This window comes from Anolis sagrei, chromosome 2 (genome assembly GCF_037176765.1).
Source record: "Anolis sagrei isolate rAnoSag1 chromosome 2, rAnoSag1.mat, whole genome shotgun sequence".
In the NCBI taxonomy this organism is placed as follows: domain Eukaryota; kingdom Metazoa; phylum Chordata; class Lepidosauria; order Squamata; family Dactyloidae; genus Anolis; species Anolis sagrei.
In genome coordinates, this window is record NC_090022.1 from 10064948 (window position 1) to 10077234 (window position 12287).

Genomic DNA, 12287 nt, shown 5'->3' on the forward strand with positions numbered 1-12287 from the left:
ATGACCCTATAGCCCGAAAAAACCCAAAAGAACCTAGTGATTCCAGCCATGAAAGCCTTCGACAATACAGTTGGAAGAGACTTCATGGGCCATCCAGTCCAACCCCCTTCTGCCAAGAAGCAGGAATATTGCATTCAAATCACCCCTGACAGATGGCCATCCAGCCTCTGTTTAAAAGCTTCCAAAGAAGGAGTCTCCACCTGCAATATATCTAACTATCCTATGAATATGGAGTGTTTCCTCCATGACTGAATCTCTGCCATCATCTTGAGTCTTTTGATTCCAGGGCTTTGGGGAGATGCTCTTTCCCCCTCCTTCCAGGAGAAGGAGGAAAAGAGACAGGAGAGGAGGAAGGGGAAGCCAAAGGGGGAAACTCCCCTCTCCCAGTTGGGCAAGGAAGGGTTAAGGGGAGCGAGTATGGTTCCCAGAGAGGCAGGAAGGAAGTGGGCCTCCTTTTACCTGCCCTTCCTGTCCCTCTAGGAACCACACTCCCTCCCCTTAACCCTTCCTTGCCCGGCTGGGAAAGGGGAGTTGTCGCTTTAGCCTCCCCTTCCTCCTCGCCTGTCTCTTTTCCTCCTTCTCCTTCCTCCTCTTCTTACCATTCCTTCTCCAAAGGGCCAAAGAGAGGCTGAAGCCCAACACTCCTGGAGGGAGGGACAAAGTAGGCCCAGGCCTCCTTCCCTCCCAGGTTGGCCTCCTCCTCTTAGCCTATCTCTCATCTCCTCCTCCTCCTTTTGGTGAGTCTTCTTCCCCTTCCTTCTCCAAAGGGCCGAAGAGGGGCTGAACCCCAACACACCTGGAGGCAGGGCTGAAGTAGGCCTAGGCCTGGACTAACATGGGATTGGGAGTCATGGGATTCTCCAACCAGGGGATCCTTAGAAGGAGAGAGAGGCCCATGACTTTCCCCTGCCAACCCACTCACCTGCCTGCCTGGGTCCTCTTTCCCCCTCTTGAGTTTCTATTAGGCATTTCAAAGGAAAAGATGGGAAAAAAGGAGGGCCAAGAAGGGGAGGAGGGTTGCAGAGCTCTCATAATAGATTGGAACAGTGGTTCTCAACCTTCCTAATGCCACGACCCCTTATGTTATGGAGACCCCCTCAACCATAAAATTATTTTTGTTGCTAATTCATAGCTATCATTTTGCTGGGTTGTTGTAGGTTTTTTCGGGCTGTATGGCCATGTTCTAGAGGCATTCTCTCCTGACGTTTCGCCTGCATCTATGGCAAGCATCCTCAGAGGTAGTGAGGTCTGTTGGAACTAGAAAAAAAGGGTTTATATATCTGTGGAATGACCAGGGTAGGACAAAGGACTCTTGTCTGCTGGAGCTAGGTGTGAATGTTTCAACTGACCACCTTGCTGCTGTTTTGAATAATTTTTCTGCTAGGTTCTTGTGGGTTTTTTTCGGGGTATAGAGCCATGTTCTAGAGGCATTTCTCCTGACGTTTCGCCTGCATCTATGGCAAGCATCCTCAGAGGTAGTGAGGTCTGTTGGAACTAGGAAAAATGGGTTTATATATCTGTGGAATGGCTGGGGTGGGGCAAAGAGCTCTTCTCTGCTGGAGCTAGGTGTGAATGTTTCAACTGACCACCTTCATTAGCATTTGAAGGCCTGCCTGAGCCTGGGAAAATCTCTTGCTGAGAGGTGTTAAGATGTGCCTGGTTGTTTCCTCTCTGCTGTTTTGCTGTTGTAATTTTAGAGTTTTTTAATACTGGTAGCCAGATTTTGTTCATTTTCATGGTCTCTTCCTTTCTGTTGAAATTGTCCACATGCTTGTGGATTTCAATGGCTTCTCTGTGTCGTCTGACATGGTGGTTGTTGGTGTGGTCCTTTGTTGGTGGTGGTCAGTTGAAACATTCACACCTAGCTCCAGCAGAGAAAAGCTCTTTGCCCCACCCCAGCTATTCCACAGATATATAAACCCTTTTTCCTAGTTCCAACAGACCTCACTACCTCTGAGGATGCTTGCCATAGATGCAGGCGAAACATCAGGAGAAAATGCCTCTAGAACATGGCCATATAGCCTGAAAAAACCTACAACAACCCAGTGATACACATCGTCTAAAGTTTTGGAGTTTGTAATAATAATAATAATAATAATAATAATAATAATAAACTGCATTTATAGACCGCCTTATCTCCCTGGAGGGACTTAGGACAGATAAAAATATAATCCCAAAAATATAACATTTTGGGGCTTATATTCATTTTGATTGCTGATATACTTCGTGATAGTTCCAAATGCCCTCTACAACAGAAAACGACACACTCCTGTCTGTTTTAGTTGCTTCCATTGGTTCTCCGATTCCTATATTCATTTTGATTGCTAATAGACTTCCTGATAGAGACAAACCTAAATTCTTCCACCTTTGTTGGTCTTTTTGTATCACTCTCGATACTTTTCCTTAGTTGTTTTTAAATAATTCAGTTTCAGTTTGTCATGTTGATTTCCATATATTTTACTTTAGTCATTATATTGATTTCTGTGTCTTGTTTCAAAGTCTCTTGATTCTTCTGTACAAGAAAGGCATCAGCTGAAGGAATAATGGGGGGATTCAGTGTGGGTTGGGCCTGAATGGGAGCTCAAAGGGCTTGTTTTTTACTCTCCAAGAAAGAGCCTCCCAAAGCTTGTTGCCTAATTCTTCCTTTCTTTTACAGAGGAAATGTGATTGTTGCCTGACAATTTTGGAGTAGAGCCTGTTGAAGGATTTTGTTCCGTTGAAAGAAGAGGGAGGATACCATTTGGTTCATCAACAAAGAGTTATTCTAACATGGAGAGACTCAACTCATCTGGACTTGAAGCAGGACTTGGGAGCAGTAGAGAATTCTGGGAAAGAACTACACAGACGTTCCTGAATGCACAGATACAGCACCAGCGCTTCAGGCATTCCTCCTTCCAAGAGGGCGAGGGACCCAGAGAGGTTTGCAGCCGCCTCCACTCTCTCTGCCGCCAGTGGCTGAAGCCAGAGCAACACACCAAGGCGGAGATGCTGGACCTGGTGATCCTGGAGCAGTTCCTGAGCATCCTGCCCCCAGAGATGGGGAGCTGGGTCCGAGAGTGTGGGGCAGAGACCTCTTCCCAGGCGGTGGCCCTGGCGGAAGGCTTCCTCCTGAGTCGGGCAGAGGACGAGAAGCAAGAAGGACAGGTGAGAGCATTGCCTCTTGGCTTCACTTACCTTGGAACTGATGGATAAGCATACATCCTGCCTTCCTTCAAAGATGGGACTGATGTGAGGGAGAAGCCGTACTCTGCTCTCTCGGCCTCTTTTCCCGCCTGCTCTGCCCCTCCTGCTCTCACCTCCATATCCACTGTGAGCTCAGTTGCTGCTCTGCTCAAATTTGAAAATGATGGGAGGTGAAATATGGCCAATATCAGAACACAGTTTCTACACATTTAGAAAAAAATCATTTTCTAATCTTTCTCCATACTACTTTTGAACTTCCCTGTGTTCTTTCAGGACCAAAATAACTGCATAGAAGTCCAGCCTGATGTTCCTGCATCAGAGAAATCTCCATCAAACGCCACCCAGAAGGATCTCAGGCAGGAAGGAGATGGACCTGCAGCCTTGGAGGGTAAGAAGGAACCCTTCTGGGAGTTTTGGTGATTTATGTCAGTGTAAATTCCCCTTCAGAGGGATTGTAGCACATCCACAGTTTGAGCTTGAGAAGGTGCACATGCTGGATCTTTTGGCCTTGAGATGAGTATATAGGTATGGGATGGATAAAAAGTGGTGAAGCCAATGTCAATATTGTGCAGAGATAGGAAAAGCTGAGCTCATGAATCAGGTTAAAGTTATAATGGAAATTGTGGTCTGGGTATTGGGTGAGAGAAGGAAATTAAAGAGTGAACAGAACTAAAATATGTTAGATAAATGGGTTGATAATAGAGAAGGGAGGAAGAGTGAGAAATAGGAAGAGGTTGGGGAAATGTTGTCATAGATGGATGACATGTATGGAATAAATGTACAAAAGCTACTCATATAACGCATAATAATAATAATAATAATAATAATAATAATAATTATTATTATTATTATTATTTAAAAGATTATATAGCTAGGCATTTGGTTGCAAAAGGTGTGATTTCAGTATGATTTGCAGTTTTTTCTGGAAATGCTTCTAAATTTCATACTGATGGGCAGGACTAAAAAATTAGCCCTTCAATATAATCCCAGGTGGTACCCGAAGCTCAGGTGAGGCCTGAAACTGAGCTGGAAGACAAACAGACAACAAACAATAACTTTACTCAGTTGAAATACCAAGCCCAGTACTACTTTCCAACCAATCTTTTCACAGTACTGAATGAGCTAAAACAGTCCTAAACTCAAAAACTTTATATATTCCTGGACTGGAGAATGCTCCTGTATTCATAGGGTCATTTCCTTATAGGTTTCTTTATAGGACAGTAATTCTCTTCTTGGAGACATGTTTATGTGATCAGCTTTCCACCCCTCCCTCTCTCTCTCTCTCTCTCCCAGGGACTGGAATGATGTTGTTGGCAAATCCTCAGTGGTTTCTTCCACTTTGTGATGGAGTAGAAGTGAATCAGGTAAGTAGAAGGATTCCTGGGAGAGGAGGAAGGGAGCTGCCTGGGGGTCATTTCTTCCAGGCTCAATAATCAAACATCTCTTGAAAAAGAGGAGATCGAATGGGAGTTTCTTCAAAGTGAAATACTGAAGCCACAATTGAAAACAGTGCCAACAAAGAGGGGAAAAAATAAGAGAAATCTAAAGATGCCAGAATGGATGTCCAAAGAACTTTCAGCTGAGCTAAGATTTAAAAAGGACAAGAAATGGAAAAGCGGGGAAATCACCAAAGAGTTCAAATTACTAACCAGCGTAAGTAGGGAAAAGGTCTGACAAGGCAAAACAGAAAATGAGCTCAGGTTCGCCAGAAAGATTAAAAACAATAAAAAGTGGTTTCTTTGTCTGGAGACAGTGGTAAAACGCTAGGAGGGGATAGGGAAAACGTAGAACGTTGCCTCAGTCTTCTCCCAAAGGGAATCAGTATTCTACTTGAACAAGATGGAACAGATGGCGTTATAGGGGAAATGCAACCCCAAATAGGTAAAGAAGCAGTCCAGGAATAGCTGGGCACTCTCAATGAATTCAGGTCTCCAGGGCCACAGGAACTACATCCAGGAGTCCTGATGGAACTAGCAGAAGAAATTTCCCAACCACTGGCAATAATATTTGAGAATTTGGTTGCTTTAAGCTTTTTGAGCTGTATGGTGATGTTCCAGAAGCATTCTCTCCTGACATTTTGCCTCACAACCTCTGAGGATGCCTGCCATAGATGCAGATGAAACGTCAGGAGTGAATGTTTCTGGAACATGGCCATACAGCCCACAAAACCTACAGCAATCCAGTGATTCTGGCCATAAAAGCCTTCAACAACACATCTTTGAGAATTCTTGGAGAACGGGAGAAGTCTGAGCAGACTGGAGGAGATAAAGGTTGTCTCTAATAATGCACGAAAATAAGACCCCCAACAATTACCATCTAGTCAGCTTGACCTCCTATAGTTTTACAAACAACTTGTAAAACGTGGGCTAGATAATACTACTGTTAGGTGGATTTGTAATTGGTTGAGTGACTGAACCCAAAGGGTGCTCACCAATGGTTCCTCTTCATACATTAAGGGAAGCCATGGTGAGCTTCTTCCTGCTTTGGTGAGACCTCACCTGGAATAACACTGTGTCCCATTCTGGGCAATACAATAAAAACTGGAACATGTCCAGGTTCCATTTCTGATTCTGTATATCAATTAAGAAATGGTTGTGACTGGCGTCTCTACAATGCTTTCAGCTGTGGCATGGAGGCCATAACCCTTTCACCTTAAAACAACCAACAGGAATGTAAATCATCTTTAATGGGTTTCTTGTAATTCTTTTTCTTGATTTCACTTATTTTCCTTTTTCCAGCAGGACTCAATCGCCTTTGAGGAGGTGGCTGTCCATTTCTCTTTGGAGGAGTGGGCTCTCCTGAATCTGGGTCAGAAAGTCTTGCATGTGCAGATCATGGAGGGGATTCATGGGATGGTGGACTCTCTTGGTAAGGCTCCCTCATGGATGGGAACTTCTGTTTCAAAATGCAGGATCCCAATCAGCAGCTCTCGGGTGGAAGTAATATCCAAAATCATCCCAATCACTGAGGGTCCTCAAGGCAGGGCTTATGTTAGAAATGTATGACATACTAGTAATATATGGGTCTCTTAGTCTTTCAGCTGATTTGCTATTTCAAGGTGGCATGTTTTAGAAACTATGACAGCTTCTCCTCTTGACCTAAACCTCCTTTCTGAACTTTCTTAGGGCCTCAGGTGGGACTGTGGCTTTCATGCTTTACTTCCTTCATGGTTGGTGTCTGTGTGATGACTTATTGGACATTTCAATATTTCGCTCTCCATGTAGAGAACTGAGAAGGGCTTAAAGAAAAACTGAGAAAACAAAGGCAAATGATGAAAATGATAAAATTGGTTTTTAAACTTAAAGTATTTTAAGACATTTTAAGAGAATTACAATATTTTAAAAAGAAGCAAAACCCTATACATGGGTTTTGATAAAACCAATTAGATGCCCAAACCTTCACAAAGAATAATGTATTGACGTGGTTCCTGAGCAACTGCAATGTTAGCACCAATTTAGATTTGAGTGGGAAGACTTCCATAACTGGAGTCAAGCAAAGAGGTGGAAGAGTCCTCATGGGCCATCCAGTCCAACCCCCTGCCAAGAAGCAGGAATATTGCAATCAAAGCACCCCTGACAGATGGCCATCCACCTCTGTTTAAAAACCTCCAAAGAAGAAGCCTCCACCACACTCCGGGACAGAGAGTTCCACTGCTGAACAGCTCTCACAGTCAGGAAGTTCTTCCTTATGTTCAGATGGAATCTCCTTTTCTAGTAGTTTGAAGCCATTGTTTCTTGTCCTAGTCTCCAGGAACAAGTGCACATGCAATTGCCACAACTGGGGTCCCTGGAAAATCTATCAAGAGTGATCACCCCAGATCATTTCTCTCTCCCCCCCCCCACCCCCCTCCCTATGAGAGTGTGTGTGAGAAAGAGGCAATGAGAGGGAGGAAGCAGATTGGCTGGTATTTCCAGGAAGTCTTATTGCGGCATTTGGATTTATCAGCAGCTCTTCCCTCTGGTGCACAGTTTTCTCACTCCTCACAAACTGGAATGGTTAGGAAGCAAAATCCACTCTCTCCCATGTAGTGTTACGTGGATGTCGCTATTTCTGGTCGAGTTCTGCAGACGTAACTTTCTTTGTTCCCTTCTCTGCCTTCATTATTCTTCTCTCTTTTTTCTTTACAGTCACAATCTTGTATCTTTCCAGCCTTGTCATGCAAAACTGTAACAATCTCTTTAGCACTCTGAAATTAGTTATAGGACCTCCTATGTTGGAGCAGAAAAATCCAACCTTAAGTATACCTGGGAAGAGAGAACTGGAGATTGAGGGAGAGAAGTAAATAGGAGGGAGCCATTTTGAAATGGGTGGTAGCGAGGTAAAGATTTAGCTAGAGAGAAAGGAAAGCCTTTGAATGTGAAGTGAAAAGGCACCCATCCCCCCAGAAGAAGGAGTAGGAATAAAAAGCCAAGCTGGGGCTGAGAAACAGGTAGCCTCTGGAGCATAGGTAACTCACCTCTCCCTTAGAGGGGCCGACCAAGGTCAAGATGGATGGAGGTTATCCTTGAAGTGACTGGCTTGACTTTGGAACTGGGAATGGCCACAGCCGACAGGGAGCTCTGGCGTGGGCTGGTCTAGGAGGTCACAAAGTGTCGGGAGGGAGTGCACGAATAAACAACAACAACTTAGAGGCTCCAGGCAGTCAAAGAGTGTCCATCTTTACTGAACAGGTGGTGGGGAGAGGGCAGTATTTATATCTTCTTTTCTTCCATGTTGTTTTAAGGATCATTTCAATCTCCTTCTTATATCCTTATCACTCACACAGAGGAATGATTGTCTTTGTCCTTCTTCACAGCAGATAACTGGAACACCAAACATAAGAAGCATTTGGGACACAATGGAGGCTTTCTTAGACACCAGCAAAACTACAGAGAAGATGGAGGTTCTGCCAGAGAAAGTCCCTACGAATGCAATGTATGTGGGCAGTGTTTTACCCAGAATATGGAACTTGTGCTTCACAAGACACTCAGTGCTGAGAAAAGCCATTGTACATTGAAATTATCAGCAAAATGTCTTGCTGATTACAAACTGCCATATCTAAGCCAAGAAGAAATATTTCAAGGAACTGAGGATTTCATAAGGCAGGAGTGTGGGAAAACATTTATCCAGAGTTCACACTTGGTGAAACATGAGAGATTTCACAAAGGACAGGAATCATACAAATGCCAGGAGTGTGGGAAATGTTTTGCTGACAGTTCAAAATTGGTGACACACAAAAAATTCCACACAGGAAAGAAGCCACACCAATGCCAGGAGTGTGGGAAAGGTTTTGCTTACAGTTCAAAATTGGTGACACACAAAAAAGTCCACACAGGAGAGAAGCCATACCAATGCAAGGAATGTGGGAAGTGTTTTGCTTACATTTCAGCCTTGGAGAGCCACAAAAGACGCCACACAGGAGAGAAGCCATACCAATGCCAGGAATGTGAGAAAAGTTTTGCTCACAGTTCAGCGTTGGCGAGACACAAAAGACTTCACACAGGAGAGAAGCCATTCCAATGCCAGGAGTGTGGGAAATCTTTTGCTGACAGTTCAGCATTGGCGAGACACAAAAGACTCCACGTAGGAGAGAAACCATACCAATGCCAAGTGTGTGGGAAATGTTTTGCTGATGGTTCATCCTTGGTGAACCACAACAGACTCCACACAGGAGAGAAGCCATACAAATGCCAGGAGTGTGGGAAATATTTTGCTTCCAGTTCAGGCTTGGTGAGCCACAAAAGACTCCACACAGAAGAGAAGTCATACCAGTGCCAGGAGTGTGGGAAAGGTTTTGCTTGCAGTTCAAACTTGGTGATCCACAAAAGACTCCACACAGGAGAGAAGCCATACCAATGCCAGGAGTGTGGGAAATATTTTGCTTCCAGTTCAGCCTTGGGGAGCCACAAAACACTCCACACAGGAGAGAAGCCATACAAATGCCAGGAGTGTGAGAAGTGTTTTGCTTACAGTTCACACTTGGTGAAGCACAAACGATTCCACACAGGAGAGAAACCATACCAATGCCAGGAGTGTGGGAAATGTTTTGCTGACAGTTCAGCCTTGGCGAGGCACAAAAGACTTCACACAGGAGAGAAACCATACCAATGCCAGGAGTGTGGGAAAGGTTTCGCTGACAGTTCTCACCTGGTGAGGCATAAAAAACTTCACACAGGAAAAAAAGGGTAAAAGTGCCAGGAGTGTGGGAAATTATTTACTCAGAATACTCCCCGTATGGACCACTGGAGATCCCACACAGGAGGGGAGCCTTACCAATGTCAGGATTGTGGGAAATGTTTTGCTGACAGTCCACAATTAGTGAGCCACAAAAGAGTCCACATAGGAGAGAAGCCGTGCCAATCCCAGGAGTGTGGGAAGTGTTTTACTCAGACTTCTCTGTCAACAAGCAACAGTGATTACAAACATGCCAAAAAAACAGCCTTTGTGTGTAAACATCTGATTTTAAACAAGACTGAAAAGTTCTGGCTGTTTTCTTGCTCCTGGCACACTGCTGAGCCACAATAAATAGAAAAATGGGTACTCATATAATGAGTATTTGTATCTATGGTAGGCAAAGTGAGCATTCGATATGTTTTGCAAAATTCAATCCCTTGGGTTTTGTTTTGTAGAGAAATAGATGTTTCTGTATAGAGTCAAAATCCTTATGTTTGCATAATAAATACAAGCTTTCCAACACTTTCGGGGCATAGAGACATTTTACTCAAAATAAATATGAAAAACAGAATATGAAATCCAGGAAAAAGTGTTCTTCATTGGAAGATTAGGGTCCCTTATATTCTCTCATGTGATCATCAGATGGCTATTTATTTGTCGTGTCAGAACAACCAGTCAAATTATATTACATTTCTAACAGAACAAAGCAAACAAGCAGATTACAAAATTTGTGAGTATGAGAGTTGATTAAATGTCCTTTGACCAGTATCTGGCCGCTTGGAGTGCTTCTGGTGTTGCTGCAAGAAGGTCCTCCCTTGTGCATGTGGCAGGGCTCGGGGTGCATTGCAGCAGGTGGTCAGTGGTTTGCTCTTCTCCACACTCGCATGTCGAGGATTCCACTTTGTAGCCCCATTTCTGAAGGTTGGCTCTGCATCTCGTGGTGCCAGAGCGCAGTCTGTTCAGTGCCTTCCAGGTCGCCCAGTCTTCTCTCTGGTTTCTTCTGGATCGAGAGAATCAGCCGTCTGCGAAGACGTTGCCCAGGGGACGCCAGATATCTTGCAATCCTGCGAGGAGGCTTCTCTCATGTCCCCCATCTGATGGCTGATGCAATGTGATGTTATCGTCTAACGGCAGACCACTACAAACAGGGAAGTGAGACTGAGGCTCCTTCTGCAATGCCCAATAATCCAGGTTATCAAAGCAGATAATCCACAATATCTGCTTTGAATTGAGTTATATGAGTCTACACTGCCATATAATCAAGTTCAAAGCAGATAATCTGGATTTTTATATGGCAATGAAGAAGGGCTCTGAGGCTTTAGAGCAGTATTTCTCAACCTTCCAAATGCTGCGACCCCTTAATTCAGTTCCTTGTGTTGTGGTGACCCCCAACCATAAAATTATTTTTTTTGCTGTTGTTATGAATCATAATGTAAATATCTGATATGCAGGATGTGTTTTCATTCACTGGGTCAAATTTGGCACAAATGCCCAATACGTCCACATTTGAATACTGGTGGGGTTGGGAGGGGAGATTGATTTTGCCATTTGGGAGTTACCTTTACATTACATGTTGATTTATTCTTTATTGCTAATTTCCATATTTCCTTATACCAGTGGTTCTCAACCTTCCTAATTCCATGACCCCTTAATACAGCTCCTCATGTTGTGGTGACCCCCAACCACAAAATAATTTTCATTGCTGCTTCATAACTAATTCAGTTACTGTTATGAATCATAATGTAAATATCTGAGATGCAGAATATATTTTCATTCACTGGAGCTAATTTGGCACAAATACCCGACACACCCAAATTTGAAAACTGGTGGAGGTGGGGGGAGATTGATTTTGTCATTTGGGGGTTGTAATTGCTGGGATTTATAGTTAACCTACAATAGAAGAGCATTCTGTACTCCACCAACGATGGGATTAAACCAGACTTGGCACACATGACCAACAGAAAATACTGGAAGGGTTTGGTGGGCATTGACCTTGAGTTTAGGAGTTGTAGTTCACCTACATCCAGAGAGCAGTGGACTCAAACGATGATAAATCTGGATCAAACTTGGCACGAATACTCAATATTCCCAAATGTGAACACTGGTGGAGTTTGGGAAAAACAGGCCTTAATATTTGGGAGTTATAGTTGTTGGGATTTATAGTCCATCAACAATCAAAGAGCATTCTGAACTCCACCAATGATGGAATTGAACTAGACTTGGCACACAGAACTCCCATGACCAACAGAAAATACTGGAAGGGTTTGGTGGGCATTGATGTTGCATTTTGGAGTTGTAGCTCACCTACATCCATAGAGCACTGTGGACTCAAACGATGATGGATCTGGACCAAACTTGGCACGAATACTTCATATGCCCAAATGTGAACACTGATGGAGTTTGGGGGAAATAGAGCTTGACATTTGAGAGTTGTAGTTGCTGGAATTTATAGTTCACCAACAATCAAAGAGCATTCTGAACTCCACCAATGGAATTGAACCAGACTTGGCACACATAACTCCCATGACCAACAGAAAATACTGGAAGGGTTTGTTGGGCATTGACCTTGAGTTTTGGAGTTGTAGGTCACCTACATCCAGAGAGCACTGATGGATCTGGACCAAACTTTGCACAAGCACTCAATACGCCCAAATACGAACACAGATGGAGTTTGGGGGAAATAGACCTAGACATTTGGGAGTTGTAGTTGCTGGGATTTATAGTTCACCTACAATCAAGGAGCACTCTGAACCCCACCAACAATAGAATTGGGGTAAACTTCCCATACAGAACCCCTATGACCAATAGAAAATACTGTGTTTTCTGATGGTCTTTAGTGACCCCTTTGACACCCCCTTGTGTCCCCCCAAGGAGGCCCGACCCCCAGGTTGATAAATGCTGCTCTAGACCATTGTTGTGGCTTCATCACATGAATAGCCAGTGAAATGTCA

General features: G+C 43.9%; 2 protein-coding genes and 1 pseudogene across 2 annotated transcripts in view; 2 read left to right on the plus strand and 1 right to left on the minus strand.

The window, feature by feature from the left end:
• Positions 1-12287, minus strand: part of LOC132765774 (zinc finger protein 850-like) — a 1095673-nt gene that overhangs the window by 485628 nt on the left and 597758 nt on the right. The window lies entirely within an intron of this gene.
• LOC137094754 (zinc finger protein 721-like) overlaps positions 1-12287 on the plus strand; it is a 102730-nt gene that overhangs the window by 53829 nt on the left and 36614 nt on the right. The gene's annotated exons all lie outside the window — the stretch shown is intronic.
• LOC132766004 (zinc finger protein 665-like) lies at positions 503-10104 on the plus strand (annotated as a pseudogene).